Source organism: Oncorhynchus masou, chromosome 22 (genome assembly GCF_036934945.1).
Source record: "Oncorhynchus masou masou isolate Uvic2021 chromosome 22, UVic_Omas_1.1, whole genome shotgun sequence".
In the NCBI taxonomy this organism is placed as follows: domain Eukaryota; kingdom Metazoa; phylum Chordata; class Actinopteri; order Salmoniformes; family Salmonidae; genus Oncorhynchus; species Oncorhynchus masou.
Genome location: NC_088233.1, coordinates 34559190 through 34584666, shown reverse-complemented (window position 1 = coordinate 34584666; position 25477 = coordinate 34559190). Strand labels below are relative to the sequence as shown.

General features: G+C 44.5%; 1 pseudogene; it reads right to left on the bottom strand.

The window, feature by feature from the left end:
• LOC135508824 (hydrocephalus-inducing protein-like) overlaps positions 1-25477 on the bottom strand; it is a 108636-nt pseudogene that overhangs the window by 41383 nt on the left and 41776 nt on the right.

Below are 25477 nucleotides of genomic sequence, written 5' to 3'. Positions count from 1 at the left end.
AAGGCCTGCTCAAAATATTTTCACAGAAAATGTATCAACCTGGACAATTGTTGGGAGGGTTGAATATTTCAAAAATATATATATATTTCACCTTTATTTAAGGTAGGCTAGTTGAGAACAAGTTCTCATTTAAAACTTCGACCTGGTGAAGAATAAAGCAAAGCAGTTCGACACATACAACAACAGAGTTACACATGGAATAAACAAACATACAGTCAATAATACAGTAGAAAAAAATCTATTTACAGAGTGTGCAAATGAGGTTAGATGAGGGAGGTAAGGCAATAAATAGGCCACGGTGGCAAAGTAATTACAATATACCAATTAAACACTGGAGTGATTGATGTGCAGAAGATGAATGTGCAATACTGGGGTGGAAAAGAGCAAGGTAAATAAATAAATACTGTATGGGGATGAGGTAGTTGGATGCGCTATATTATAGATGGGCTATGTACAGGTGCAGTGATCTGTGAGCTGCTCTGACAGCTGGCGCTTAAAGCTAGTGAGGGAGACATGAGTCTCCAGCTTCAGTGATTTTTGCAGTTCGTTTCAGTCAATAGTTGAATAGTGTGTATTTTAAGAGCTCCAAAGGCAAAATGTTGCATTGAGGAGTGTGAGAAAATGTGTGCAATTGTTGCAAGAAGTGCACCAAAACAGTTTTTTAAGGGACTATTATTGCAAGACAATACACATAGCTAATTATATATTGTGGGCTATGTATTTCATTGACTTGTGGTAATGGTTGCTTATTTGCATCTGTCTCTCATTGATGTGTGTGTGCTTTATACTGTAAATAGTACCACAAAGCAGTAGGTATGCACTGTTTGATAAATCTGCCGCCAAGCCTAACACAAGCTTCTAACGATGAGTAACAGGCAGCATTGATGAGGATGAATGAAAAACTCACCGAAGGACACATCCTCAAAGTTGAGCTCCGAGACGTTGAACTGAAACGTGGGGCCCGTTATACAACCCCTAAAATAAATAAAAGTGCCAGGAAATACAGAATACATCTGTGCTGACTAGAAAATGTGATGGTCACTGGACAATGCATAATAATTAAAGGAAAACACATGGCTGGGCAAGTATAAAACAACTGAAGAACAAAACAAGATCAGTCAATTTCTTGGATGACAGTGTGAAAGGGTAATTCTGTAATCCTTACACTCAGCACTCCTCAGCAGTAATACATCTTACTCGGGGAGAGGTGCCAAGACTGGCAGGTGTGCTATGGAAACAAAAGGATTTTCACCACTGTTCTGCTTTGTACAATTTAAACACAACCTTGAGGGAATAATTTACTCAAACCTAGAGTATAAAATGTGTTCATCAAATGGGCAAGTCAGGGAGAGTAAGAATTCAGGAGGTGAAGCATTCGGTTGATTAATGTAGGTCATGTGTTTTCTACATTGCTACATTTATATTTGAGAAATGTCTAGCTGCTGGGGTTTGAGGTGATAGATGTGTCTGGATATGCCCACCAATGTTTTATCTACCAAGGTGGGGATATACTGTACTGACCCTAACAAGACAATGATGGAGAGATAAAGGATTGTGCTGAGATGGATGAGTGAGGTGATGGGGTGAGGGAGGGTATCCCCCACGGTGAAGAGTAACTCCTCAGTGAAGACCCCCAGGGTGCTGGAGGAGAAGCAGACCTCCAGAGTGTGACAGGCCCCAGGGAGGGGTGCGTCACTTGAGTGGGTTGAGTCACTGATGTGATCTTCCTGTCCGGGTTTGGTGCACCCCTCGGGTTCGTGCCGTGGGGGAGATCTTCATGGGCTATACTCAGCCTTGTCTCAGGTTAGTAAATTGGTGGTTTGAAAAAATCCCTTAATCCTGCCTGGTTGGCCTTGTCCGGGGTATCATCATCCCTCCTGTCTCAGCCTCCAGTATTTATGCTGCAATAGTTTATGTGTCGGTGGGGCTAGGGTCAGTCTGTTATATCTGGAGTATTTCTCCTGCCTTATCCGGTGTCTTGTGTTAATTTAAGTATGATCCCTCTAATTCTCTCTCCTCTCCCTCTCACTCCCCTCCAGGAGGATCTGAGCCCTGGGACCATGCACCAGGACTACCTGGCCTGATGACTCCTTGCGGTCCCCAGTCCACCTGGTCATGATGCTGCTCCAGTTTCAACTGTTCTGCCTGCGGCTGTGGAACCCTGACCTGTTCACCGGACATACTACATTGACCCGGACCTGCTGTTTTCAACTCTGTCTCTCTTCCGCACCTGCTGTCTCTAAATCCAACTGACATTTACTCCTGAGGTGCTGACCTGTTGCACCCTCTACAACCACTGTGAATGTTATTATTATTTGACCCTGCTGGTCATCTATGCTGGTCATCTAACATCTTGGCCATGTTCTGTTATATTCTCAACTCGGCACAGCCAGAAGAGGACTGGCCACCTCTCAGAGACACATCTAGGTTTCTTCCTAGGTTCCTGCCTTTCTAGGGAGTTTTTCCAAGCCACTGTGCTTACATCTGCATTGCTTGCTGTTTGGGGTTTCAGGCTGGGTTTCTGTATACCACTTTGTGACATTGGCTGATGTAAGAAGGGCTTTAAAAATATATTTGATTGATTGATTGAGGGGGAACCATCCTCTTAGTGGGGCTGAAGGAGAAACACTGGACAAACGCTGAGCCGGGATGAACCAGGTTAAAGGGGGCCTTGGGGCCTGCCACGCTCTCAATGAGACCCTTATTGGATAGAAGCAGCACCTGAGAACCAGGGAGAGAATACTTGTAGTGAAAACCAATCTACTGTAAATGTAAGAATGATTAACCAAGTACCATTTGTTTTCTATCTAATGCATAAGATTTGATCAAATCAGAATTCCCATTTAGCCTACTGTAAGTGTACTGCAGTAGAAATGTGTGTATATTGCATGGTTTTATCTACAATTGTTTGCTGCCACTGAAAAGATAGATTCTGTAAAACACATTATCTGGCAATACATGACCCAACAGTCTTTTTTGTCTGTGAGAACCAGTTTCACAGGGCGTTGGGTTATTACAGTAAAGCTGCCACATATCCCCTAGAAACTAAAGGGGCTGACTGGGCAGGCAGACTTTAAATAATTCACCGAACAGTGAATTCAAACAGTGCCTGCCAGGTGCTGTTCTATTATAGGACTAACAGTTATCACAATTATACTTCAATTATTCAATGATTAAGCATTTGCTGACTAGCGGCTGCAGTAGTGTGATTTATTTTGATGTGAGCCGCGTCTTATTACAGGAGATTCTCTCACAGCTGCTCTTGTATTACATCTTTATAACAGCTGAGACTCTGTATGTTATGAGTCTCAGTTGTGGTGAGCTGAACAACTGGATCCACGCTATATAGCAGAACACTGTCATTCTTATTCAGTGTATTTAAGTGTCAATTGTTTTTGTGTTTTTGGCCTTAGCTGTTTGTGTATATTATTACTACCGGGCATCTCTTAACTAAGGTTAAGTGTCTCATAGCTGTGCTTGGAGGCCTTTATTCATAGAGGTAGGCAAGACTCATGGCCTAGATGATGAAGAGCACAGGGAACACATAGGCACATTAAATAAACACACTGAATGTGCAAACAGATGAGCATGAATCAAGCACATCTGCCACTCACCGGTGTGTAGATAAAGAAAAACATACACATACTGTACCCTGCCATAAGGGAAAAACATCTACTCTCAATGATGTGTTATTGAGGTCACCACATGCCCATTAAACCCTGTCAGACATGGAAATGAATGGAAATCTGACCTCCGGAAGTGGAAATACAGATGGATACCAAATGCAAAACAACCAACAACTTCTCTCTTAGTATGAGAGGATAGAAATCTAAGAGGCTTTCTCATCAAAGTTTCATTTCATTGCTGTTCATCACACTTTCTGCTTGTGACCTCTTTAGAATTGGATTCTACATTATTAGTCACTGTTATTGCTTCAGCAAGTAGTCAATCCCTGAGCATTCTCTACTAAAATCTGATCCAATCTGATCAAACTCTTCACCTGTAATGACAAAGTAGACCATCTGCTAATAGATCTTGGCTTCCTGTGGTTTGAAAATGATGTTGACATCTGAAGTGGTGTTTGGCCAAATGTCCCCCTCCTGCAAGCAACAGAAAGGCTACCTTAAACACTATGCCTCTTACAGTATCAAACATGATTACTGATATCCTGCTGGTGTAGAAACTGGCATAGCTTGTCTTTGTCATGTAAGTAAGATGTTGTATATTTTTAATTTGTCAAGTGTAGAGTAGCTCAATGATATAATGCTGGTGATATACACTACTTCAGCAATAAGGCCTGAGGTATGGCCATATACCACAAACCTGCAAGGTGCCTTATTGCTATTATAAACCGGTTACCAACATAAATATAGTTTTGCGTCATATCTGTGGTATATTGTCTGATATACCATGGCTTTCAGCCAATCAGCATCCAGGAGCTAAACTACTTGGTTTATAAACTGAATAAAAATATAAATGTGACATGCAACAATTTCAAAGATTTTACTGAGTTACAGTTCATATAAGAAAATCAGTCAATTGGAATTAATTAATTAGACCCTAATCTATGGATTTCACATGACGAGGGACACAGAACTAGAACATGCTGTCGTACACGTGAATCCAGAGCATCCCAAACAGGCTCAATGGGGGACATGTCTGGTGTGTATGGATAAAATGCAATTGTATTCATTGTACGTAGTTTATGTCTGCCCATACTATAACCCCACCACCAGCATGGGGAACTCTGTTCACAATATTGACATCAGCAAATTGCTCACCCACATGACGCCATGCACATTGTCAGCCATCTGCCCTGTACAGTTGAAACTGAAATGAATCCATGAAGAACACTCTTCTCCAGCGTGCCATCGAAGGTGAGCTTTGACCACTAAATTCAGTTACAATGCCGAACTGCAGTCAGGTCAAGACCCTGGTGAGGACGGTATCTGACAGTTTATGCAGAAATTATTTGGTTGTGCAAACCCACAGTTTCATCAGCTGTCCAGGTGTCTCACTGCCAAATTCTCTAAAACAACATTGGTGACGGTTTATGGTAGAGAAATTAACATCCAATTATCTGGCTACAGCTCTGGTGGACATTCCTGCAATCAGCATGCCAATTGCACTTTCCCTCAAAACTTGAGACATCTGTGTCATTGTGTTATCTGACAGAACTGCACATTTTAGAGCGGCCTTTTATTGTCCCCAGCACAAGGTGCACCTGTATAATGATCGTGTTGTTTAATAAGCTTCTTGATATACCACACCTGCCAGGTGGATGGATTATCTTGGCAAAGAAGAACTGCTCACTAACAGGGATGTAAACAAATATGTACCCAAAATGTGAGAGAAATAAGCTTTTTGTGCGTATAGAACATTTCTGGGATATTTTATTTCAGCTCATGAAACATGGGATCAACACTTTACATGTTGAGTTTATCTGTATTCAGTGTCATATAAAATTATATATTATAATACTCCCATAATCCAAGTATTATTCTTTATCATCAAAGACAACTTATGTCTGATGAAAGATAAAGCTTCTGTCCAAATAGATCAAGTCATCCAGGGAAAAGAAAAGCAGCTGGGTGTTAATGTAGTACTTAGAAAGACACTAATGTAAGCATAATCAGCAGACCTCTGGAGAGCAGAAGGACAAGTTTGCCTTAGGGTAACAGTGGGGTTCTGGCCTCACTCTGTGCTGACAGAGCACACCTCTTCAAGGTGCTATACAGAATACTTGGGTGCAGAGTTTGTCTTTGGGAGGCTTGGCTTTATTTGGAGGGTGTCTGTGTTTGTTTTCCACTCTTCCTTTCCAACTCTCTGACACAAAACCACATGACCAGACAGGAGAGTGAGACATCAAGGGCAAATGTTGGCGAGACTTCCCTGAGGACATAGTGTGCTTAACAAATATCTGGGGAGAGTTGGGTGTCAGGATGGATGAGAGAATGAGTGGCTGTCTCCCCAGGGGCATCTCAGTCCAACGGTCAGACTCCGAGACAGCAGGTGAGATCAGGTTAGAGGCTGAAGTGATCCAAGTGGCCACGCCTCTGACTCAGCAAGGGCAGTCTCCCTCTGTGTCTGTGAATGCTGAACATATGGCTACTCATAAGTGCTCACACACACTGCCACACAAAAACATTCAACACAAATTGGGATGAAAAATCTGAAATTGAATATAGGAATATCCAGGGGACTTTTATAGCTGCTGTGGAGCAGTGACTCACTGCTAGCTGCATGGCAAAATGATATGCAGAGAGAGTTTTAAATGTGTTTTTAAAGGTTGGAGTTATTTCATCAAAGTGCTAAAGTTTGTCTTCTACCACAGCTGAGTACTCCACGGAGACAGATGTGTCACTGTCACCAGAGGCTGGAGGTGTGAACCAGGCAACGGGAAAACAAAGGCCTACGCCCAACCACTGCAGACACCACACTGAGTTATAGGGGTTGGTACAGAATATTGGTACAGGGTATAATGCGATAAAGTGCAACCCTGAAATTAGTTATTAAAGTTTCCTTAGGGATTACAGGGCAAACCAAATAAGCATGAGGATACTATGGGAGGATTTTGGTATGCAAGTTGGCCGAGCTACTGCTGTGTAAAAAAACATGATGGCATTTGAGAAAAATATCCCTTAAATGCACTTTGCATGCACTTTGTGACTCACATACTGAGTAAAGTCTATAATCCCAGAGGGTGATTAGGTATCATGTAATTCAGCCTTGGTGATACTGTGTACTGTAGCGTAGCCTGCATTAGACCATAAGCTAAGACAAACACATTAAGTTTGTTTAGACTGTTGGTCAATGGGCATGGGCACCAAAGCTACTGTACCATAAACCATTGGACTCCCTATAAGAGAACATTTGCTATCAGCTCACAGTAAAATGCCCCCATCCTCCCTCCATCCCGTCTCTACATAGCACACCAGAGGTTCCACTATGATGTAGTTGTCTGAGAAGGACAGCCGTTTCTCCTACAGCTGCCTGCGTCGGTCTTGGAAGGTGCATGAGAGCATGGACAGGCGGAGTGGGGTCTGCGTGGAGTGGGGTCTGGGTCACACTCTGTCAGGAACTGATCCATCTCATCCTCCTCTTCCTGCTGCAGCTCGGAACAGAACCTAGATTCACGGCAGAGCAGAGAGATCCACAGCGAGAGAGAGTGAGTAGGGGATGAAGACAGAGGAGCATCTAAACAGGCTACATACAAAGGCGTTGATCTGGACCGACAATCAAGCTTTTCTGATGATCCATTAGCTGAGGGTCACTTTAGATGTTTGTTTTACAGTAAATCAATGTATGTTGATGTGTTGATCACGTTTACATTGGGATGTACATCATGGAGATGAACATGAACGGACATCCCACCTTAGCTTCTGCTGCTCCTCCTCCTGTTCAGTGGCACATCTCTTCCACTGATAGTGGACTATACTATCACTCCTGTTCACTATGGAGACTGAGCTATGGTTGGCCATGGAAATGTAGGTTGTCTCCACTATGACAGAGTTCCTAGCCAGCCTCACATTCACGTTTGTAGACACTCCACACAGACTGATGTAAACATCCTCCCTGGAGGAGAAACAACAGACACACACAGCTACTGGATTATCTAACAACTCATTAAGAGTACTGTAGCTGGGCAATGTACATACACTGTATGTAGAACGTCAAAAGTACATGTGGGTAGATTCTAAAATACAGGCCTTTTCTATTAGTAATGGGGGGGGGGGGGGGGAATTGATACAGTTACATTTCAGGATATTGTTTTTGAGTTTTGGTTTAGCTGTACCTGTACCAAAACTCCAGTATTTTTCCTTTATAGTTTTTTCACCATCTTCTTTTTAAATTAGGAGCAAATTTGTTAAATTTATTCCATGACTGATGAAAACTTGTTTTCTCATGGCTCTCTCTTGTCTCTCTGTGTAATTAGGTGACGGTGATGGTATGAGGGCCAGATTGGGAATTTAGCCAGGACACTCTTACGATACTGTAAGTGTAAGTACATTGGGATCTTTAGCAACCACAGAGAGTCAGGGTACATGTTTAACATCCCATCCAAAAGACAGAACACTACACAGGGCAATGTCCCCAATCACTGCCATGGGGCAATTTTTTAAACCAGAGGAAAGCGTGCCTCCTACTGGACCTCCAACACCACTTCCAGCAGCCGCTGGTCTCCCATCTAGGGACCAACCAGGACCAACCCTGCTTAGCTTCAGAAGCAAGCCAGCAGTGGAATGCAGGGTGGTATGCTGCAATAAAATGACAGTATCGAAGTGTCGCGAGGTCCCTGTCAATTCCCAGCCCTATTTTCTAAACAGTTCATTATCTGTCAGGACTTTATGGCAAAGCCACAAATGTGATGCTATAGTCTAGCCCAGTAGTCTAGTAGTCTAGTGTTTCTTAAACCTTTTCTATGCGAGACCCAAATGAGAAATTGACCATCCTCCCATGACCCAAATCGTTATCCAAAGACACAAATTAAGAAAAAAATACTGTGTGATGATAGATTCTCATAACTGCAACTCACCTCTCACATGCACAGGTTCCACCAGGGCCCATAGTTTCAGAAACCCTTGTCTAGCCAGTGGGCTACTATTGGTCGGTGCTTCATAATTGGTCATGGAGATGGCGCTGTTGGATTAGCATGACAGGTAGGCTATACTCTGTCTGAGCCATCCACAACAATTACAGAGTCTCTCTTGGACCAAGTGACACAAAACACATGATTCCCACCGGAGCAGTCAGCTTACAGAATGAAAACAGAAAAACAATGCAAAAATCAGCCTGTGGAATATGTAAATACTTTGAGCATTTTGTTTTGTTTGGCTAGTTTGGATACATTCAAAACAGAACCATGGTGCTTTAGCAGAGATCCCAATCTGACCCTAACGAGTGAACCAAGACACAATTGAACCCCAAATTAAATAGCCTGGTATTCAAATTGCATCCTGGATTTAAACAAGCAGGAAGCACTAGGCAGCCATCAAACTTTATTTAGCCAAAATGAGTTTTGTGTTAGATTCAAGTAATACAATACAATTAAACCCAATGTGATGATGTGGATGATTATCTAATAGGCTTTATTATTATTATTCTTACTACAATTTATCCACAACGGTATAGTCACATTTAACATTATTCATATTTTCTTCAAGGCCAAATGCGCTAAATCCATCAATAAGAATAAACCTGTAACAGAGAAGCCCTACTGCAGATTTACAAACAAATTAAATGTCCCTCGGCTCCACAGAGCAAGAGAGGGAGGAGGAGGAGGGGGGCATCTGAGTCCTGGTTCCTTGGAGAATGCACTGAGTAAACACATACTGAAAGTGCACATGAACAGTCTTTACCATTGCATCAATGACTGACTGACTGACCAACTGTGGTAGATACCCTAGACAACAGGCTAGACAGACAGGCTAGACAGACAGGCTAGACAGACAGGCTAGACAGACAGGCTAGACAGACAGGCTGGACAGACTGGCTAGACAGACAAGATAGACAGACAGGCTAGACAGACAGGCTAGACAGACAAACTAGACAGATAGGCTAGACAGATAGGCTCGACAGACAGGTTAGACAGAGAGGCTAGACAGACAGTCTAGACAGACAGGCTAGATAGACAGGCTAGGGGCTAGACAGACAGGCTAGACAGACAGGCTAGACAGACAGGCTAGACAGACAGTCTAGACAGACAGGCTAGATAGACAGGCTAGACAAATAGGCTAGACAGACATGCTAGATAGACATGCTAGATAGACGGGCTCGGTAGAAAGGCTAGATAGACAGGCTAGACAGACAGGCTAGACAGACACGCTAGACAGACAGGCTAGACAGACAGGCTAGATAGACGGGCTAAATAGCCAAGCTAGACAGATAGGCTAGACAGACAGGCTAGATAGACAGGCTAGACAAATAGGCTAGACAGACAGGCTAGATAGACAGGCTAGATAGACAAGCTAGACAGATAGGCTAGACAGACAGGCTAGACAAATAGGCTAGACAGACAGGCTAGATAGACAGGCTAGATAGACAGTCTAGACAGACAGGCTAGATAGACAGGCTAGACAAATAGGATAGACAGGCAGGCTAGATAGACAGGCTAGACAAATAGACGGGCTAGACAGAAAGGCTAGACAGACAGGCTAGATAGATAGTCTAGACAGACAGGCAGATAGACAGGCTAGATAGATAGACAGGCAGGCTAGACAGACAGGCTAGATAGATAGAAAGGCTAGAGATAGACAGGCCAGACAGATAGGCTAGACAGACAGATAGCAGACAGGCAGACAGACAGGCTAGACAAATAGGCTAGACAGACAGGCTAGATAGACAGGCTAGATAGACAAGCTAGACAGATAGGCTAGACAGACAGGCTAGACAAATAGGCTAGACAGACAGGCTAGATAGACAGTCTAGATAGACAGGCTAGATAGACAGGCTAGACAAATAGGCTAGACAGACAGGCTAGATAGACAGGCTAGACAGACAGGGTAGATAGACAGGCTAGATAGACAAGCCAGACAGATAGGCTAGACAGACAGGCTAGACAGACAGGCTAGACAGACAGGCGAGACATATAGGCTAGACAGACAGGCTAGACAGACAGGCTAGACAAATAGGCTAGACAGACAGGCTAGATAGACAGGCTAGATAGACAAGCTAGACAGATAGGCTAGACAGACAGGCTAGACAGACAGGCTAGACAGACAGACAGACGGGCTAGGTAGAAAGACTAGACAGACAGGCTAGACAGACAGGCTAGACAGACAGGCTAGACAGACAGACTCACACTTGAATTGTGTAGTAAAAAACATGTTGTTGTGTCTTTTAAGATAGTTCCACAACAGGCTCATTAGTAATTTGTAGTCCACCCAGTGGGACCAGTCTGTAGTCAAGTCAACTGTCCCTGTGGATTTCCTTGCCCTTATTCCACAAATGTGAGTAAATAATTCAGGTAGTGAAATTGAAATAACAAGCAATTTAGGCTTTGTTTTCCAATAAGAAGCCTGAGACTACAGTATACCTAAATCCAATGCTGGAAAACAGTCCATCTGTATCAAAAATGATGTAAAGCCTACAGTACTCTACAGTACTCTACCCCTTTAAAATATTAGTCAAAGAACAATACATGTACTTAAGCCATTATATACACCTCCTGTAACCATGCATCTTTTATCTGCAAAATGAGGGATGCAGATTAGGTCATACAGTAAAGTAAAATTATCTAATTAAAAAATATCTTCAAAGAACTTACTATGAAGGATTGGCTTGACAGTTTGTCTCTGAAATGGGTGTCTCAGATCAAGTCAGATGAAGGACAACATCCAGGGATAAGAAGCTTTTTCATTAAGACATTCGTATCAATGTCGCAACCTCATAAATCTATCCACTTTGTATTTGATCCACCAAGTTCTCCTGTTGAACACCGAAGTAGACGTATTACAGTGGATAGACTGTGAGAATTCACTGAAAGCACTCTGTTGGGATGCAGGGACAATGCAAGGTGGGTAAGCAAGCTAGCTACTATAGTTGCTGCCCAGATAAATAACTCAGTGTTGTCCCAGGAGGAACCATGGATGGTTAATTGCATCTCTAGAGAAAATATACACTTAAAACAACACTGCTCTTTCCATGACATAGACTGAACATGTGAATCCAGGTGAAAGCTATGATCCCTTATTGATGTCACTTGTTAAATCCACTTCAATCAGTGTAAATGAAGGGGAGGAGACAGGTTTTAGAAGGATTTTTAAGCCTTGAGACAATTGAGACATGGATTGTGTATGTGTGCCATTCAGAGGGTCACTGGTCAAGACAAAATACTTACGTGCCTTTGAACGGGGTTTGGTAGTAGGTTTCAGGCGCACAGGTTTGTGTCAAGAACTGCAACGCTGCTGGGTTTTTCACGCTCACCAGTTTCCCATGTGTATCAAGAATGGTCCACCACCCAAGGACATCCAGCCAACTTGACACAACTGTGGGAAGCATTGGAGTCAACATGGGCCAGCATCCCTGAGGAACACTTTTGACACTTAAAGTCTATGCCCCGACAAAATGAAGGCTCTTTTGAGGGCAAAAGAGGAGGGGGAGGGGTGTTCTTAAATGTTTTGTACACTCAGTGCATAATGACAAACATGCCTGAAGCCTATAGAATTGATATTACAGTTTTTTTCGATTGCTTAACGACAGTGGACACAACTGGAGTCACATGTGCAAAACTCTAACTACAGTCTGCACAGCAGCAGTTCATGTGGACCAAACTCTAGTTCGTTTTTCATTGCTTGAACACAGTTTTCAAAACTCTACACACTTATCCCATGACTTTAACCACAACCTGCACAACACTGTGGATTTACAGCACTTTGTTCAAATGCTAACACACTGCTGTCAAAACTGTGAACCACACATTCAAAACGGAATAGATTTCAGCCTTGTGCCTTTCAAACACTGCTGATTGCAATTTCAGCTGAAAGGCTAAGCAGGTGTCTTGTTTTAGACTTGTTAGTGAACACACACACATATTACAGTATATATAGGTAGAGCTCAGAAAGACTCATTTTGGAAATGGAACAAGGAAGATGGGTTCATGGAGGGAGAAGGATGGCAGGGAGAGGGCGGATGCGTGGAGGAAGACAAAGAAGACAAAGAGCTGTTATTTCAGATGAAATAAGGGCTACACTTATAGACCATGTCGTGAATCATGGTCTCTCATTGAGAGAGGCAGGGTTGAGGGTGCAACCCAATCTGCAAAGATCCACAGTGGCATCTGTAATGTGAATTTTCCATCATACAAACAGGTGAGAGTTACAGCCTTACAGTAAATGAAAACATTACAGGAATCTATTTTGTATTGCAATTATAGAATATTTACACAGATATATATTACAGTAAGTTTGACTGTAAAATATATTTTTACAACAGGACCCAAAGGCTGCCCCCAACAGGGGGAAGAGGAAAAATATTTTCAGATGCGCAGGAAAATGCTATTGTTGACATGGTTGTTGTCAACAATGCAATAAAACTGCGGGAGATTCAAGATAGAGTGCTGGCTGATAATGATATATTTGAAAATGTTAATTCTGTCAGCACAACAACTATTGCTCGAGTCCTAAAGAAACACCAAGTTACAATGAAACAGTTATACACTGTACCGTTCGAGAGAAACAGTGAACAGGTAAAAGAGCAAAGATACCAATATGTCCAGGTAAGACGTCTGAGGTTACGTACACAGCTATACAAAATATTTACAGTAAAAAAAAACACTAGCATTTCTACAGTAAAACTGTGCACTTACTGTTTTTCAGAGAGTAATGGAGGTGGAAGCACTGGAAAGACCACATTCATTTGTATTTATCGATGAAGCTGGATTTAACCTTGCCAAAACACGGTGCAGAGGAAGGAATGTTATAGGTCAAAGGGCCACTGTGGAGGTTCCAGGCCAAAGGGGGGGAAATATCACCATGTGTGCTGCAATGGCCAATGATGGTTTGCTTCTCAACACACCACTCATTGGCCCATACAACACAGAAAGGCTTATAGCTTTCCTAGAACAGCTCTATGCTCAGCTAGTGCCAGCAGAACAGGGGGAGCCAGTAAGAAACCCCCAAGTTTTGTCATAGTTTGCGATAACGTTGCTTTTCACCACTCTGCAGCTGTCACAGATTGGTTTGCAGCACATCACAGATTTATGGTTTTGTACCTGCCTGCATATTCACCCTTCCTCAACCCAATAGAGGAGTTTTTCTCTGCCTGGAGGTGGAAAGTGTTTGGTCACCACCCACATGACCAAATGTCTCTTTTGGAAGCCATGCGTGCCGGATGTGAGGACACGAGTCTAGAGGACTGCCAGGGATGGATAAGGCACTCCAGAAGGTTCTTCCCCAGGTGCATGGCAAGAGAAAACTTTAGATGTGATGTTGAAGAAAACCTGTGGCCTGATGCTAGAGAGAGGCAGGATTAGCCCCTCAATTATTTGTTCGAATTACAGTATGTACTTTTAGTTTCTACCTTTTTTTCTCATTACTGTAATTCCGTAAATTACTACAGACTATTGAAGCAAACTGCTAATTTTCATTTACCTTAAAGAATTATGTTCTAAAAAATGTAATAAATCATGTGAAAGAATGTCACTCTTTTCATTGAAGAAAATATTACTTTGTATGAAGTCACTGAAATTGTTCAAACTGTAAAGATGAAAAGTTTGTATTTTCTGTATTGGTGTTTGATGCTAGTGTTTTTACTCTCAGTGTGTTCTGAGTGACAGTGTGTGTTATCTCAGTGAGGGTTGTGCATAGTGTTTGGCTGCACTGAGCGTGTTTTGAGCCATGTGTTAATAGTTGTGTTGCTTGGAATGAGTTTTGCAGGTGATGTGAACTGTTTAGCTCAGGTGACTGTTGGTAGTGCAGACTGTAGTTAGAGTTTTGCACATGTGACTCCAGTTGTGCCCACTGTCGTTTCGCAATCGAAAAAAACTGTATATTTCTACATTATCATATGTCAGTGCAATAAAGCTGTGATATACTTGTATGTCCTACAAAAAAAGAGAATAGAAAAGAGGGGGAATGAAGGCACCATAATTATCGCTGACATCCTGATGCTATGACAACTGTTGACAGGCAAGGAACATTAGCCTCTCTCCTACACTGCTCAAGCCAATCTCATGCTTTCATCATCTCATTTTCTCAAGAGATTAATTCTGTACAGCCATCAGTTTCCAGGCTATGCAGAGGATATTTTAACCTCAGCTGATACTACTGCTGAAAGTTCTCCATTTGATTGTCCATGCTGCATTTGACAATAGACTGTGTGTGTGTGTGTGTGTGTGTGTGTGTGTGTGTGTGTGTGTGTGTGTGTGTGTGTGTGTGTGTGTGTGTGTGTGTGTGTGTGTGTGTGTGTGTGTGTGTGTGTGTGTGTGTGTGTGTGTGTGTGTGTGTTTGTGTGTGTGTGCGTGCGTGCGTGTCTGCGTGTGTGTGTGCGTGGTTGTGCCTGTGTGTGTGTGTGAGAGAGAGCTCCTGTGCTTTCCTAAAAGAGTCTGGGCTAAACTCATCAAGTAACTGTCTCTTTGTTCCTAAATAAACACACAAAAAAAGTAAATATGAGCAGCGATAAGACTATAACTAATTCATTCATTCCAATTGCAAAGGTAGCCTGTCTTGAACCCAATGATAGCATTTCTCACCAGAATTGAGTTTTTTTTCCTGTGTGAATATTGTTGCTGGTTTTTATCTAGCACATCAAAAGAACAGGAGAGAGTACCATTTCTTGTCTCCTGTCACCTAGCACCCAAGTATTCAGGCAGGAGCAAAGATAGCAACCTGACCCCTGTTTTCATTATTGTGTTGATTTTAGGAAAATGACATAGCAGTGACTGGGGAGCTGGATTCATATCTAACGAGATGGTTATCATATTGAATCTCAGTAACTAGCAGTCACACCCTTGAGCAAAGGAAGCTCATTTGTGACGCATCAGCTACAGTTCAATAAAATGTACAATATGTAAATGTGTTCAAGATGAGGGTTTCTCGAGGGCAAATTAATACATCAATAGATTGATTGATTAGAATAGATGGACACTGTATGTACAGTAACATCAGAGAGATAAATGCATCCCACCACTGCCAAAAATTTTCCATGGTTAAAATTATATGTTCATGGGTTAAACATGTACTACTTGTCCGGTACTTCTTGACAAAATACTTATGACTTTCTGCCCAGAAATGTAAGTTTGAAGTCCCAATATGAGAGTGAGAGCCTGCAGTAAGGCTGCTCTCTGGCAGGCTCCATTCACTGACTCCAGAGCGTAACCTCCAGATCAGCTTAATCTGAAACATGGATGAGAAGGAGACAGGGAAAGGTGCTAAATTAAAAATGATATTCAACTGATGGGCCTAAAGTGGTATTTTAGAGCAGAGCACTTTATAAAACGTTAATGCTGCTGCCCTTCAGTAGACCTGGATGTTTATGCAGTGAGACAGCAGAGCACCAAGCACCACCTGAGGCAAACACACACACACACACACACACACAAACCCACATACACGACTATACGCACATAAACACATGCACACACACTCGGGCTTGACATACAGGGCTGCCCACTGGCCCACAGAGGTTTTGGAACCACCCCTGGCCATTTGATTATCCCTGTCAGTGGGCCATAATTCCTGTCAGTGGCCCATCATCCCCGTCAGTGGCCCATCATGCCCGTCAGTGGGCCATAATTCCTGTCAGTGGCCCATCATCCCCGTCAGTAGCCCATCATCCCCGTCAGTGGCCCATCATCCCCGTCAGTGGCCCATCATCCCCGTCAGTGGCCCATCATCCCCGTCAGTGGCCCTTCATCCCCGTCAGTGGCCCATCATTCCGTCAGTGGCCCATCATCCCTGTCAGTGGCCCATCATCCCCGTCAGTGGCCCATCATTCCGTCAGTGGCCCATCATTCCGTCAGTGGCCCATCATCCCCGTCAGTGGCCCATCATTCCGTCAGTGGCCCATCATCCCTGTCGGTGGCCCATCATCCCTGTCGGTGGCCCTTCATCCCTGTCAGTGGCCCATCATCCCCGTCAGTGGCCCATCATCCCCGTCAGTGGCCCATCATCCCCGTCAGTGGCCCATCATCCCCGTCAGTGGCCCTTCATCCCCGTCAGTGGCCCATCATCCCCGTCAGTGGCCCATCATTCCGTCAGTGGCCCATCATCCCCGTCAGTGGCCCATCATCCCTGTCAGTGGCCCATCATTCCGTCAGTGGCCCATCATTCCGTCAGTGGCCCATCATCCCCGTCAGTGGCCCATCATTCCGTCAGTGGCCCTTCATCCCTGTCAGTGGCCCATCATCCCTGTCAGTGGCCCATCATCCCCGTCAGTGGCCCATCATCCCCGTCAGTGGCCCATCATCCCCGTCAGTGGCCCATCATCCCCATCAGTGGCCCATCATCCCAGTGGCCCATCATTCCGTCAGTGGCCCATCATCCCCGTCAGTGGCCCATCATTCCGGCCCTTCATCCCTGTGGCCCATCATCCCCGTCAGTGGCCCATCATCCCAGTGGCCCATCATCCCCGTCAGTGGCCCATCATCCCCGTCAGTGGCCCATCATCCCTGTCAGTGGCCCATCATTCCGTCAGTGGCCCATCATCCCCGTCAGTGGCCCATCATTCCGTCAGTGGCCCATCATCCCTGTCAGTGGCCCATCATCCCTGTCGGTGGCCCTTCATCCCTGTCAGTGGCCCATCATCCCGTCAGTGGCCCATCATCCCCGTCAGTGGCTCATCATTCCTGTCAGTGGCCCATCATCCCCGTCAGTGGCCCATCATCCCTGTCGGTGGCCCTTCATCCCTGTCAGTGGCCCATCATCCCCGTCAGTGGCCCATCATCCCTGTCGGTGGCCCTTCATCCCTGTCAGTGGCCCATCATCCCGTCAGTGGCCCATCATCCCCGTCAGTGGCCCATCATTCCTGTCAGTGGCCCATCATCCCCGTCAGTGGCCCATCATCCCCGTCAGTCGCCCGTCATCCCTGTCAGTGGCCCATCATCCCTGTCAGTGGCCCATCATCCCTGTCGGTGGCCCTTCATCCCTGTCAGTGGCTCATCATCCCTGTCAGTGGCCCATCATTCCGTCAGTGGCCCATCATCCCCGTCAGTGGCCCATCATTCCGTCAGTGGCCCTTCATCCCTGTCAGTGGCCCATCATCCCCGTCAGTGGCCCATCATCCCCGTCAGTGGCCCATCATCCCCGTCAGTGGCCCATCATCCCCGTCAGTGGCCCATCATCCCTGTCAGTGGCCCATCATTCCGTCAGTGGCCCATCATTCCGTCAGTGGCCCATCATCCCCGTCAGTGGCCCATCATTCCGTCAGTGGCCCTTCATCCCTGTCAGTGGCCCATCATCCCTGTCAGTGGCCCATCATTCCGTCAGTGGCCCATCATCCCCGTCAGTGGCCCATCATCCCCGTCAGTGGCCCATCATTCCGTCAGTGGCCCATCATTCCGTCAGTGGCCCATCATCCCCGTCAGTGGCCCATCATTCCGTCAGTGGCCCATCATCCCTGTCAGTGGCCCATCATCCCTGTCGGTGGCCCTTCATCCCTGTCAGTGGCCCATCATCCCGTCAGTGGCCCATCATCCCCGTCAGTGGCTCATCATTCCTGTCAGTGGCCCATCATCCCCGTCAGTGGCCCATCATCCCTGTCGGTGGCCCTTCATCCCTGTCAGTGGCCCATCATCCCCGTCAGTGGCCCATCATCCCTGTCGGTGGCCCTTCATCCCTGTCAGTGGCCCATCATCCCGTCAGTGGCCCATCATCCCCGTCAGTGGCCCATCATTCCTGTCAGTGGCCCATCATCCCCGTCAGTCGCCCGTCATCCCTGTCAGTGGCCCATCATCCCTGTCAGTGGCCCATCATCCCTGTCGGTGGCCCTTCATCCCTGTCAGTGGCTCATCATCCCTGTCAGTGGCCCATCATCCCTGTCAGTGGCCCATCATCCCTGTCAGTGGCCCATCATCCCTGTCGGTGGCCCTTCATCCCTGTCGGTGGCCCATCATCCCTGTCGGTGGCCCTTCATCCCTGTCAGTGGCCCATCATCCCTGTCAGTGGCCCATCATCCCCGTCAGTGGCCCATCATCCCCGTCAGTGGCCCATCATCCCCGCCAGTGGCCCATCATTCCTGTCAGTCGCCCATCATCCCTGTCAGTGGCCCATCATCCCCGGCAGTGGCTATTATTACAAAATGATTATGTTTATTATTTATCACATGCATGCTGCACACATAGCCTATAGCCTAGTTTGAATGTTCCAAATGATGATAAATATCAGTAAATGCTAAGCCAAGAATGGGTATGCAAACCAGGTATAAAAACATCAGTCTTGAACCTGACCAAGCACCTCTGGAGAGATCTGAAAATAGCTATGCAGTGATGCTCCCCATTCAACCTGATAGAGCTTGAGAGGATCTGCACAGAAGAATGGGAGAAACTCCCCAAATACAGGTGTGCCAAGCTTATAACGTCAAACCCAAGACGACTTGAGGCAGTAATCACTGGTGCTTCAACAAGGTACTGAGTAAAGTGTCTGAATACTTATGTAAATGTCTAAAACCTGTTTTTACTTTGTTATTATGGGATATTGTGTCGAGATTGATGAGGGGAAAAAACGATTTAATAGATTTTTTAATAAAACTGTAACATAACATACTGTGAAAGAATTTAATTTCTACCAAAGACTTGTCACAATGATTAAGTGATAAAGCGGACTACTCTATATCCTCCATCAACCCTGGATTTCACCGTAGCTTAAACACTTTTTTTCAAATTGTATTAACACTGCAATCACCTCTGAATTCCACATGGTCACTTCTCCAGCACACTCATCATCATCACAATCACAAACGTAGGACAGTTTAAGAGCTCTAATTAAAAAAGAAAAATGCACATCCATTTACAGTCCGGCTGGAAAAGAAAGCAGTTCTATCAATATCTCAAACCATTAACTAATATAATCACACAAAGAAATCAAGAGAGAAGTGTCTCCAGGGGCTGATAAAGCCCGTTTTAACTGGGCTGAGCACACTGCTGTAGGAGCAGATAACACCCTCACCCCCAGCCATCCACACTCATAAATCTGTTAATAGGATATGCATAGAGGGTGTTTTCCCTCTATTCTAGGTGCAACCTGTGTGAAAGAGCAGAGATTAAAGACTGTGTGGATAAATGCTCCTGAAATGATTAGCACTGTTTTACCATTCCTGCTGCAGGGTCATTAGGGAGGGGATATTTTATTATTGTGTTCACAGCGAATGTATGGTAAACAGATTCATCCTTTTAGTTCCACTCCACTTGATATAGCTGATTATCTTTATGCAAAAATACTTATGTAACATGAGCGTGTGCGTTCATGTGTTTCTGTAAAGTAACTTACTAGTGTAGAGCTAGTACTTGTGTGCTAGCCTATTGCAAAGTGAGTTGGTCTATCGGTTGGGATTCTGGGGAGGGGTGTATAATGAGTATGTTTTATACTTTGTAGGGAGAATTTTGTAGATGGTTGTAGAGTATAGATGCGTGGGTAACATCTGTATAATGCCGAATGTTTACCTGACCATTTAAAAGTTCCAGAAGATACAGAATCTCTGCTAGCCAAACCTGTGTGGCGTAGCTGGTGCTTTAGAGTAATGGTCTTGCATGTGTATAGTAGTGAAGCAGCAGCTCCTCGTTGGGGTCTCCTTCAGTCTTGGGAAGGAAGTCCACCCTCACCTGCATGCTCTCACTGACATCAATGGAGGGGGCTACACTGAGAAAGGGCTTGACAGAACAAAGGCATGAACAGGCAGGATTGGTTGGTTTAGCATAGGTTAGACTAGAACAGACTAGAGGCTGGAATAGACTCCTAGCATAGATCATATCTCACCTGTGTGTGCTAAGTTGGAACTGGGCCTCACTTTTGCACAATGTTGCGCACTAGCAAGGTCTGCAGTGAGGAGCACTTCACAGGGCACAGAGAGAAGTGCAGCTGGTAAGGGAAGTCTAGAATGGTCCATGCCATCCAAGAGAGTTTACTTTAAAAATTCACAAGGACAACGGAGGTAGACTCCAGATTCAACTTTGATCAGTTTCTTATGTACTTCCTGTTTAATGGCTTGCGCCTCAAGTGGTGCATGAAGGTCCTGATCGGGAACATCTAGTTACTATATAACACATGCATAACTGAAGGTTCACTGCTGCCCCAATTGTTCAAATCATTATAACATTAAGAAAAGTATGCTTTTTCCTTGAGAAGCTGTCATCCAAACAGACCTCATCGCTCACTATTGTCTCCATACTGATGAGTTGCTTCAAGGCCTGATTATGTTGCCAAGGACCCTGAGTCTCTCTCTCTCTCTCACACACACACACACACACACACACACACACACACACACACACACACACACACACACACACACACACACACACACACACACACACACACACACACACACACACACACACACTGCTATAGTATAGCTACAGCACTCTGTATTCATGTGCAAACAAAGCAAAGCAGATTACCAAGCCATATAAGAGCCTGGAGAATGGAAGCTAATGGAGAGAGGGTAGGCGGTAGTGGAAACATTTCCGCTCATGCTCATCAAAGCACACTCTGATAGAATTACAGTGCAGAGGCACATTAACAAGGAATATGAGCTTTGTCATTAATGTTTCACCGGGTTGTCATTACTGAATAGGAAATCTGAAGAATTGCAATCTTTCATTCAGACCAAATGTTATGAATGAGACTGGTTTCATAACTAGGCCTACATTTCTTTCAGGAATTTTCAGAACAAAAGAAAGCAGGTTTTCCTTTGAAATCAGATAGAGGACATTTTATGAGCATCAATAGATTGAATTAAGTTGTAATAAAGTTTAAAACTCTTTTGATTTGATCCATAGCATTTAAATAAAACGTAAAGGTGTCACACCTTGACCGTAGTTTATTTGTATGTTTCTATGTTTTGGTTGGTCAGGGTGTGATCTGAGTGGGCATTCTATGTTGGATGTCTCATTTGTCTATTTCTATGTCTGGCCTGATATGGTTCTCAATCAGAGGCAGGTGTTAGTCATTGTCTCTGATTGGGAACCATATTTAGGTAGCCTGGGTTTCAATGTTCCTGTCTCTGTGTTTTGCACCAGATAGGGCTGTTTTCGTACGTTTGTTATTTTGTTAGTTTAATCATGTATAGTTTCCTTATTAAATTAAATGAATCAAAACTACGCTGCATTTTGGTCCTCTCCTCCTTCCCACAACGAAAGCCGTGACAGAATCACCCACCACAACAGGACCAAGCGGCGTGGTAACAGGCAAAAGCAACAGCAGGAGCAACAAAAAAAGGAATGGACATGGGAGGACGAATTAGACGGAGAAGGCCCCTGGGCTCAGCCTGGAGAATATCGCCGCCCCAAGGAAGAACTGGAGGTGGAGAAAGCGGAGAGGCGCCGGAATGAGGAGGCAGCACGACGAAGCGGATGGAAGCCCAAGAGTCAGCCCCAAAAATTTCTTGGGTGGGGGCTCAGGGAGAGTGTGGCAGAGTCAGGAGTCAGACCTGAGCCCACTCTCCCTGTTTATCGTGAGGAGCCAAGGAGGAGACCAGAACCAGAGCCGATGTTGGAGGTGAGCGAAACAGAGACTGTGAAGGAGTTAATGGGGAAATTGGAGGAGAGAGTAATGAGGGAGTTGCTATGTTGGTGCTTTAAGTATGGAATTCACCCGACGGAGCGTGTCGAGCGTGTTGATGGCAGCTGGGTCAGCGCTCCATACTCGTCCTGAGGTGCGTGTTAGTCGGCTGGTGAAGTTGGTGCCAGCCTCACAGACCAGGCCTCCTGTGCACCTCCCTAGCCTTGCATGTCCTGTGCCAGCACTGCTCTCAATATCTCCAGTACGCCTTCACGGTCTAGCCCATCCTGTGCCACCTCCACACACCAGCCCTCCGATGGCTGCTCCCCGCTACGCTGCATTTTGGTCCGCTCCTCCTTCCCACAACGAAAGCCGTGACAAAAGGTTTATTACAGTGTTCCAACTGTTTGTTAAGTGTGTTGCCATGATTTTAAAAAATGTCTTTGTGTTGACAGTACCTCTTTCTCCTGAGGTGTAAAGAGGACATTGAATGTGGACTCCATCCCTGGTGCCACTTTTTTACATACATCCACTGGACTGACCAATTTGAAATCCAGGGAGACGTCCTCCACCACCTTCACCAGCCGTGGACTCTGGAGACCACACACACAAACCCACATACACAATTATACGCACACGCACACACACACGCACACACACACACACACACACACACACACACACACACACACACACACACACACACACACACACACACACACACACACACAAATACTACCGGTCAAAAGTTTTAGAACATCTACTCATTCAAGGGTTTTTCATTATTTTTACTATTTTCTACATTGAAGAATAAAAGTGAAACATGAAATAACACATACGGAAGGAATCATGCCGTAACCAAAAATGTGTTAAACATTTGAGATTCTTCAAATAGCCACCCTTTGCCTTGAGGACAGCTTTGCACACTCTTGGCATTCTCTCAACCAGCTTCACATGGAATGCTTTTCCAGCAGTTTTGAAGGAGTTCCCACATATGCTGAGCACTTGTTGGCTGCTTTTCCTTCGTCCAACTCATCCCAAAACATCTCAATTGGATTTGGGTTCGGGGGATTGTGGAGGCCAGGTCATCTGATACAACACTCCATCATTCTCCTTCTTGATAAAATAGCCCTTACACAGCCTGGAGGTGTGTTGGGTCAATGTCCTGTTGAAAAATAAATGATAGTCCCACTAAGCCCAAACCAGATGGGAGGGCATATGGCTGCAGAATGCTGTGATAGCCGTGCTGGTTAAGTATGTCTTGAATTCTAAATAAATCACCAGCAAAGCACCCCCACACCATAACACCTCCTCCTCCATGCTTTGCGGTGGGAAATACACCTGCGAAGATCATCCGTTCACCTACACAGCATCTCACAAAGACACAGTGAAATTTGGACTCCAGACCAAAGGACAGATTTCCACCAGTCTAATGTCCATTGCTCGTGTTTCTTGGCTCAAACAAGTCTCTTATTATTATTGGTATCTTTTAGTAGTGGTTTCCCTTGCAGCAAAGAAGGCCTGATTCGCGCAGTCTCCTCTGAACAGTTGATGTTGAGATGTGTCTGTTACCTGAACTCTGTGAAGCATTTATTTGGCTGCCATTTCTGAGGCTGGTAACTCTAATGAACTTATCCTCTGCAGCAGAGGTAAATCTGGGTCTTCAGTTCCCGTGGCAGTCCACATGAGAGCCAGTTTCATCATAGCGCTTGATTGTTTTTGCGACTGTACTTGAAGAAACTTTCAAAGTTCTTGGAATTTTCCCTGGTGACTGACCTTCATGTCTTAAAGTAATGATGGACTGTCATTTCTCTTTGCTTATTGGAGCTGTTCTTGCCATACTATGGACTCTTTTACCAAATAGGGCTATCTTCTGTATACTTCCCCCCCACCTTGTCATAACACAATTGATTGTCTCAAAGGCGTTAAGAAGGAAAGAAATACCACAAATGAACTTTTAAGAAGTCACACCTGTTAATTGAAATGCATTCCAGGTGACTACCTCATGAAGCTGGTTGAGAGCATGCCAAGAGTGTGCAAATATAAAATATATTTTGATTTGTTTAACACTTTTTTGGTTACTACAAGATTCCATATGTGTTGTGTCATCCTTTTGACATCTTCACTATTATTCTACAATGTAGAAAATAGTAAAATATAACAAAAGACCCTTGAGTCGGTGTTCAATAGCTTTTGACCAGTAGTGTGGTCCTGTACAACTAATCTTGTGGGGACACACAATTCAGTCCCATTCAAAAACCTATTTTCCCTAATCACCTAAACCTAACCTGAAACTTAACCCGAAAGCCCAACCATAACAATAACCCGAAACCTAATTCTAACCCTACCACTAATTCTAATCTTATCCCTAAACCCCCTAGAAATAGCATTTGACTTGTGAGGCCCCAGTTGGTCAAATTTTTGTTTGTTTAATGTTCTTGTGGGGTCTTCTGGTTCCCACAAGAATAGTTCAACTCGTCCACACACACAGAGAGAGAGAGAGAGAGAGGAGCGAGAGAGACCCTATCAGACCCGAGCAAAATCACAGTCTATTTGAACAGAGCAATACTCAGTCATGAGGCATCAAAGCCAAAGGAACTGAGTAACATTAAGAAATGCTATAGATGGAAGGAATCAATTTGACATGGGGGTATGCTATACAAATTGATGGAAAGTGATGTTGGGGGAAAACATGAGACATTATAAAATCCATGTACACAAACAACACGTGTATTGTTAAAATAGACAAAAAACACACACATTTCTTCCCACAGGGCCGTGGGGTGAGACAGGGATGCAGCTTAAGCCCCACCCTCTTCAACATGTACAGTGCCTTGCGAAAGTATTCAGCCCCCTTGAACTTTGCGACCTTTTGCCACATTTCAGGCTTCAAACATAAAGATATAAAACTGTATTTTTTTGTGGAGAATCAACAACAAGTGGGACACAATCGTGAAGTGGAACGACATTTATTGGATATTTCAAACTTTTTTAACAAATCAAAAACTGAAAAATTGGGCGTGCAAAATTATTCAGCCCCCTTAAGTTAATACTTTATAGTGCCACCTTTTGCTGCGATTACAGCTGTAAGTCGCTTGGGGTATGTCTCTATCAGTTTTGCACATCGAGAGACTGAAATATTTTCCCAATCCTCCTTGCAAAACAGCTCGAGCTCAGTGAGGTTGGATGGAGAGCATTTGTGAACAGCAGTTTTCAGTTCTTTCCACAGATTCTCGATTGGATTCAGGTCTGGACTTTGACTTGGCCATTCTAACACCTGGATATGTTTATTTTTGAACCATTCCATTGTAGATTTTGCTTTATGT